The sequence below is a fragment of the Trichosurus vulpecula genome, chromosome 8, assembly GCF_011100635.1.
Source record: "Trichosurus vulpecula isolate mTriVul1 chromosome 8, mTriVul1.pri, whole genome shotgun sequence".
NCBI lineage: Eukaryota > Metazoa > Chordata > Mammalia > Diprotodontia > Phalangeridae > Trichosurus > Trichosurus vulpecula.
The window spans coordinates 38728636-38737061 of NC_050580.1; positions in this window are offsets into that span (position 1 = coordinate 38728636).

Genomic DNA, 8426 nt, shown 5'->3' on the forward strand with positions numbered 1-8426 from the left:
GAGGACCATAGATTCTTTTTATGGAGACAGGCATGATAAAAATACCAATTTGGAACAGGACAGCAATGACACTATAGATACATCTGATACCTCAAAAGATAATGTGAACTGGTCTCCACCCAAAAAGCATTGCTGGAAGAGCTAAATGAGGATTTTAAAAACCAAATTAGGGAGGTAAAAGAAAACATGGAAAAAATAGAAAGGCCCTAAAGAATAAGATTGGTGAAATGGCCACGGAGATTCAGAATCTTAATAGAGAAAGTGACACCCTGAGAGATAAAATCAACTAATTGGAAAAGGAGACTCAAAATCAAAATGAAAACACTAATTCAATAAAAATTGGAGTTGAGCAAGTGGAAGCTAAAGAATCTATGAGGCACCAAGAAGTAGTAAAACAAAATGTAAAGAATGAAAAAATAGAAAAAAAATTGTGAAATATCTGATTGGGAAAACAACTGACCTGGAAAATAGATCCAGGAGAGATAATTTAACAGTTAATGGGCTACCAGAAATCCACAATGAAAAAAAGAGCCTTGACAGTACCTTCGAAGAAATTATCGAAGATAACTGCCCAGAGGTCCTAGAACCAGAGGGGAAAATAGTCATTGAAAGCATTTACCGATCGCGCCCTGAAAGAGATCCCAAACTGAAAACACCAAGAAATATTATAGCCAAATTTCAGAACTACAAACTCAAGGAGGAAATATTGCAAGCAGCCAAAAAGAAGCAATTCAAATATCGTGGAAATACAGTCAGGATCACACAGGATCTCTCAGCTTCCACATTAAAAGACAGGAGAAATTAGAATATGATATTCTGAAGGGCAAAGAAGCTGGGACTACCACCAAGGATCAACTACCCAGCAAAACTAAGCATAATTTTTCAGGCAAGGAGATGGACATTCAACGAAATAAGGGAATTTCCAGACCTTCCTGATGAAAAGGCCAGAACTCAATGGAAAATTTGATCTCCAAATACAAAACTCAACAGAGACATAAAAAGGAAAACAGTGGGAAAACTCCCCACAAACCTTATTGACCAATAATTGCAGGATGTTTGCATCTTTATGTGGGATTATATGCTTTTATGTATATTTTATATACATACATATATATGTCAGTATTAAGAATGGTACAGCTATTATGACAATTGAAAGGGATACACACAGATTGTGAATGCCTGTATAAATTAACTGATGTAAGGATAATAAACATAAGTAAGACATGTAAAGGGAGGGCTATGAGAGAAGAGGTAAGGAGGTAGTAGAAAAGGGTAAATTACACCAAATGAAGAGGCACAAAAAACTTATTATAGTAGAGGGAAAGAAGGGAGAAAAAAGAGCAGTATTTGAGGTTTACTGTCATCTGATCTGGTTCAAAAAAGGAATAACATACCCTGATGAGTTTAGAAATCTAACTTGTCCTATGGGAAGTAGGAGGGGAAACGGGGGGAAGGGAGGGGTGTGGTCAGAAGGGAGGATGTTCATTATCAACCCTACTATTCAATTTGGTACTAGAAACGTTAGCTGTGGCAATAAGAGAAGAAAAAGAAATTAAGGGAATTAGAATAGGAAAAGAAGAAACTAAATTACCACTTTTTGCAGATGATATGATTATTTATTTAGAGAAGGGATGGAAGAAATAGTAAAGGGAAAGGAGTAAGATATAAGAGGGGACTCAACTGGAGGAAAGGTGGAGGGAGGCAGTAGTCAAAAGCAAAACTTTTGGGAAGGGGAAGGGAGAAGGGAGAAATAAAAAACATAAATGGTGGCAATAAAATAGAAAAAGAGACAAACAGTAATCATAACTGTGAGTGCGAATGGGATGCACTCTCCCATAAAATGGAGGCAGATAGCAGGATGGATTAAAAACCATAATCCTACAATGTGTTGTTTACAAGAAATATAGTTGAGGGGGTGGAGCTAAGATGGTGGCTGTACAGCAAGGACTTCTGTGAGCTCTCTGCCAGGTCCCTCCAAAAACCTATAAAAAATGGCTCTGATTCCTTCAATTTCTTTTTCTTCTCTTATTGCTACAGCTAATGTTTCTAGTACCAAATTGAAAAATAGGGGTGATAATGGACATCCTTGTTTCACCCCTGATCTTATTGGGAATGCATCTAGTTTATCCCCATTACAAATAATGCTTGTCGATGGTTTTAGGTAGATGCTATTTATAATTTTGAGGGAGGTTCCACTTATTCCTATGCTTCTAGTGTTTTTAATAGGAATGGTTGTTGCACTTTGTCAAAAGCTTTTTCTGCATCTATTGAAAAAGAAATTGAAGGAATTAGAATAGGAAAAGAAGAAACTAAATTATCACTTTTTGCAGATGATATGATGATTTATTTAGAGAATCGTAGAGAATGAAGTAAAAAACTACTTGAAATAATAAACAACTTTAGCAAAGTTGCAGGATATAAAATAAACCCACATAAATCTTCAGCATTCCTATACATTACTGACAAAGCCCAACAGCAAGAGATAGAAAGAGAAATTCCATTCAAAGTTACTGAAGGCACTATAAAATATTTGGGAGACTATTTGCCAAGACAAACCCAGGGCCTATATGAACATAACTATGAAACACTTTTCACACGAATAAAATCAGATCTAAATAAATGGAAAAATATCAGTTGCTCATGGTTAGGCCGAGCTAATATAATAAAAATGACAATTTTACCTAAATTAATTTATCTATTTAGTGCCATACCAATCGAACTACCAAAAAAATTTTTTACTGAGCTGGAGAAAATAATAACAAAATTCATTTGGAAAAACAAGAGGTCTAGAGTATCTAGGATATTAATGAAAAGACATGCTAGAGAAGGTGGCTTAGCCACACCAGATATTGAACTGTACTACACAGCAGCAGTCATCAAAACTGCCTGGTACTGGTTAAAAAACAGGGGGTGTGGATCAGTGGAATAGGATAGGTACACAAGTAGGAGAAATCAACAAGTCTAGCAATCTACTCTTTGATAAACCCAAAGAGACCAGCTTCTGGGCTAATAATTCACTATTTCACAAAAATTGTTGGGAAAATTGGAAAATGGTAGGGCAAAAACTGGGCATAGACCAATATCTTACACCATATACCAAAATAAAGTCAAAATGGGTTCATGATTTAGGAGTAAAAGTTGATACTATAAGCAATTTGGGAAAGCAAGGAATAGTTTACTTATCAGATTTATGGAAAAGTAAAGAATTCATGACCCAACAAGAGATAGAGAGCATCACAAAATGCAAAATGGATAATTTTGATTATGTCAAATTGAAATGTTTTTGTACAAAAAAAGCCAATGCAACAAGAATTAGGAGGGAAGCAGAAAATTGGGAGAAAATCTTTGCAACTAGTATCTCTGATAAAGGCCTCATTTCTAAAATATACAGGGATCTGGGCCAACTATATAGGAATACAAGCCATTCCCCAATTGAGAAATGGTCAAAGGATATGAACAGGCAGTTTTCAGAGGAAGAAATTAAAGCTAACTATAGGCATATGAAAAAATGCTCTGGATCACTACTGATTAGAGAAATGCAAATCAAAACAACTCTTAGATAGCACATCTCTCCTGTCAGATTGGCTAAAATAACAAAACAGGAAAATGATAAATGCTGGAAAGGATGTGGGGAAATTGGAAAATTGTTGCATTGCTGGTGGAGTTGTGAGCTGATCCAGCCATTTTGGAGAGCAATTTGGAACTATGCCAAAAGGGCTGTAGATATGTTCATACCCTTTGACCCAGCAATACCACTTCTAGGGTTGTATCCCAAAGAAATCACACAAGCGGGAAAAGGACCCATATGTACAAGGATATTTATAGCAGCTCTTTTTGTGGTAGCCAAGAATTGGAAATCAAAGGGATGCCCATCAATTGGGGAATGGCTGAACAAGCTGTGGTATATGAAGGTGATGGAATACTATTGTGCCATAAGAAATGGGGATGATGCAGACTTCTTAACAACCTGGAAAAACCTACACGACATAATGCTGAGTGAGCCGAGCAGAGCCAGGAGAATGTTGTGCACAGCCACAGATATATGGATCCCGTGAGGACCAACCCTGACATACTGCGCTCTTCTCAGCAACCTAAGGGGCAAGGAGAACTCCAGGGGACTCACGATGGAGAATGCTATCTTCATCCAGAGAAAGAACTGTGAAGTTTGAATACGGATCGAGGCGCACTACATGCTCGCCTTTTTTGCTTCTCTTTTGTTTTTGTTTTTGGGTTGTTTTTTTTTTTTGGTTCTGATTCTTCTTTCTCATGATTCATTCCATTGGTCAAAATTCTGCTCCACAACTTGACTAGTGCATAAATTAATTCAGTGCGAAAAAAAAATGGCTCTGAACAAATTCTAGAACTGCAGAACCCACAAAATCGCACAGCTAAGCAGGGCTCCATCCCATGACAGCCTGGATAGTTGCTGGGTGAGGTCTATCACACACGGAGCTGGGAAGGGAGGGGAGTGGATCCCAGGGTGGGTGGCAGCAAGACCAAACCGACCAGGAGCTGGGGGAAACAGGCCCTAGTTCCCTGAATCAGTGAGCTGTGGCAGTTACCAGACTTCTCAACCCGCAAACACCAAAGACAACAGAGAAGGTTAGTGGGAAAAGCTGAGTGAAAGTTTGGCCACCACCCCAGGGGGAGCAGGGGTGGTGCAGCTACAGAACTGCAGCTTCAGTTGCTTCCATCCCCAGGCCCACCAGGTGGGAGGAATTAGGTGGCAGATCAGAGCTGGAGTGCAAAGCCTGCTTAAGATCTGAGTCAGGTGCAGGTTGGTGGCTCTCAGGGGAGGAGGAGTGCTGGTGTGGCAGAGCTGGCTATATAGAAATAGCTCTGAAAAGAACAGTGCATCCCCTCAAGCTTGGAACAAAGTATTCTTTACTCTACATGAAAAACTCAAGGTTCAATTAAGTTGGCTGGGAACATGGCCAGGCAGCCAAAACCAACTCAGATTCAGTCTCAGACTTTGGAATCTTTCCTTGGTGACAAAGAAGACCAAAACACACAGCCAGAAGAAGTCAACAAAGTCAAAGAGCCTACAACAAAAGCCTCCAAGAAAAACATGAACTGGTCTTAGGCTATGGAAGAGCTCAAAAAGGAGTTGGAAAAGAAAGTTAGAAAAGTAGACACAAAATTAGGAAGAGAAATGAGAATGATGCCAGAAAACCATGAAAAACAAGTCAATGACTTGCTAAAGGAGACCCCCAAAAATACTGAAAAAAATACTGAAGAAAACAACACCGTAAAAAATAGACTAACGCAAATGGTGAAAGAGCTCCAAAAAGGCAATGAAGGGAAGGATGCCTTGAAAGGCAGAATTACCCAAATGGAAAAGGAGGTCCAAAAGACCAGTGAAGAAAATACTATCTTAAAAATTAGATTGGAACTATTGGAAGCTAGTGATTTTATGAGGAATCAAGATATTATAAAACAGAACCAAAGGAATGAAAAAGTGGAAGATAATGGGAAATATCTCATTGGACAAACCACTGACCTGGAAAATAGATCCAAGAGAGGTAATTTAAAAATTATTAGACTACCTGAAAGCCATGATCAAAAAAAGAGCCTAGATATCATCTTTCAAGAAGTTATCAAGGAGAACTGCCCTGATAATCTAGAGTCTGAGGCTAAAATAGAAATTGAAAGAATCCACAGATCACCTCCTCAAAAGATCCAAAAAAGACAACTCCTAGGAATATTGTCAACAAATTCCAGAGCTCCAAGATCAAGGAGAAAATATTGCAAGCAGCCAGAGAGAAAAAATTTGAGTATTGTGGAAACACAATCAGAATAACATCAGATATAGCAACTTCTACATTAAGAGATCGAAGGGCTTGGAATACAATATTCCAGAGGTCAACAGAGCTAGGATTAAAACCAAGAATCACCTACACGGTAAAACTGAGTATCATGCTCCAAGGAAAAATATGGATTTTTCAGTAATATAGAGGACTTTCAAGCTTTCTCAGTGAAAGGACCAGAGCTGTGTGTGTGTGTGTGTGTGTGTGTGTATAGAGAGCCTCCCCCCCCCCTTTTTTTTTCTTTTTCTCTCTTTCGTTTTTGTTTTTGGTTTGTTTTTTTTTTTTTTGGTCCTGTTTCTTCTTTCACGTGATTCATTTCATTGATCACAGTTCTTCTCCATAACTTGACTACTGTGTAAATTAATTCAATGCAAAGTTATATGTGGAAGCTATACGGGATTCCACACTGTCTTGGGGAAGGGGGGGAGGGAGGGAAGAAAATCTGGAACTCAAAATTATGTAGAACCGAGTTTTGTAAACTAAAAATAAAAAAATGCTATAAAATAAAAAAAGAAAGAAAGAAGCATCCCCTGATGACAGCCACACTAATTATGGACTTCTCTGGCATTCGCTAGGATGGTCACCAGGTGACTAAGTCACCACCCATTGATGGACCCCAAACCTTTCTAGTGTTGTACAAACTTTTCTAGAGTTTAGGTCCTAACCACCCAATATCACTTCCATACTACCACACAATACAATACATCAATCTGTCAAGAATCTATGATTTTTTTGGTAAAGTTCTGGAAACGTAAGAACTCAGCTATAACTCACTAGCCAGATCTCAGAGGGTTACCCAAAGTTTTTAGACATCCTGGGATTTGTCCATGGCCACACAGCTCTAAAGAGTTATTTGAAGAATCCCAATCATATTTTTCAGACTCCAAATCCAGCATTCTATCCACTATAACACACTATCATCTTTTCCTGTGGCTCACACTTTCTGCATCCACCCTTTTTCCTTCACTTCCATGCCTCCCTGTTTTCCTAGGTCCTCCCTTCATCTCTTGCCTCACTTTCTTCCTTTCAGCCTCTTGACCCAATAGTGAACCACTTGCATTTTCTATTGACCTCCATGTCAAAATCCCTTTTTCTTTTGCCCTATGGAGACATGCATCACTTACCAAGTTCCAACAAGGAATTGCTCCTACCACTTAACTTTTCTGTTACTATAGGCTTGCTACTAAACACAGAACTTCTCTCTGGCTCACTACATCCCATCTTCAGCATCTTTTGTAATATTTCTTTTTCCTACTTAGTCCTCTCACCATCCCTTTCCCTCTCACCATAAAACTGAACTCAATATTTCACTAAAAGTAAGAATGTCTATTGGTAAATTATCTCTACAATTGTATAATCTAATCACTTCTCCATCACACATAAACTCTCTTTCTTTTGTTCCAGTATGGTAGATGGAGGTGGAGGAATAGAAAAAGAAGTTAACATTTCTCCTTGCAACTACCAGCCCCTCTACTTGGGCCCTTAATCAAAACTCTTCATTTCTCCTCTGAGTCTTGTGTTTCCTATCCACCCTAGTCTTTTACAAATTTTCAATGTCTCCATGTCAACTTTCTTCCCTACTACTTATAAACATGCACAACTCCCTCATTCTAAGAAGGAAACAAAAAACCCCATCTAATTCTAGAAACTCCCTGGCTGCCTCTTATTGTGTCTCTGTCACTCAACACTCTTGGCCCTTCAAAATGACAAAACATCCTTTTTTGAATATTTTGAACAACAGCTATTCTGGCTCATGGGAGGAGAAAGGTTTGCTTCAACTTCTTGGAGGCACATGACAACTGAGTCGTTTATGACTAGCTATTCATCTTAATGATACAGAGATGCTGGGTCACATACGGCCATCTGGAAAGCCACCTGGGAATCCCTCTACATGGTCTGTTTAATTCCAGCTATATTGCCCCTTTCTGTCTCTCCTCCTTTTCATAGTCAATCTCCTAGAAAAAAAAATGATCTTTCCTTTGGTCTCTACTTTTTTACTTCCTACTTAATTCCCTGCCTCATAATCTGGCTTCCATTTTCATTACTCGAAAGAAACTGCTCTCTCTCTCTCCCTCTCTCTCTCTCTCTCTCTCTGAGACTGAAGTGTCTTCCTTCTTTTTTATTACTGATTATTAAATACACGATAAGATAAACATATTATAAACTTAAATATTGAAACTTAAATACAAAATAAGAAAAAGTGGAAAATCATGTAATGTGTCTTTTCTTTGCTTCTTCGTTAGTTTATTTTTTTCTCTCACTTTTTACATTGTTCTTTTTCCTTGTTCTCCCCCAGAAGGCTACAATTAACTGCAGATATATTAATATATAGATACGGATATATCTATATACATACACATATATATGTACATTCACATATTGACATATATTTTTGTAAAGAAATCTACTTTCAATCATGTTTTTGTTTCTGCATGTCTCTATCACTCCCAACTCCTCTACTTTACTTCTAACCTCTATCTTACCCTGCAATTGCTAAATCTAGCCCCACTCCAAGGACCCATCCCTTATCCTCCCATTCCTTTAAATCTAAACACCCTTCCAAACCCCCCTTTGACCTATTCCCTCACCCTCCCCTCTAAACATCCCTCCCATATCCTC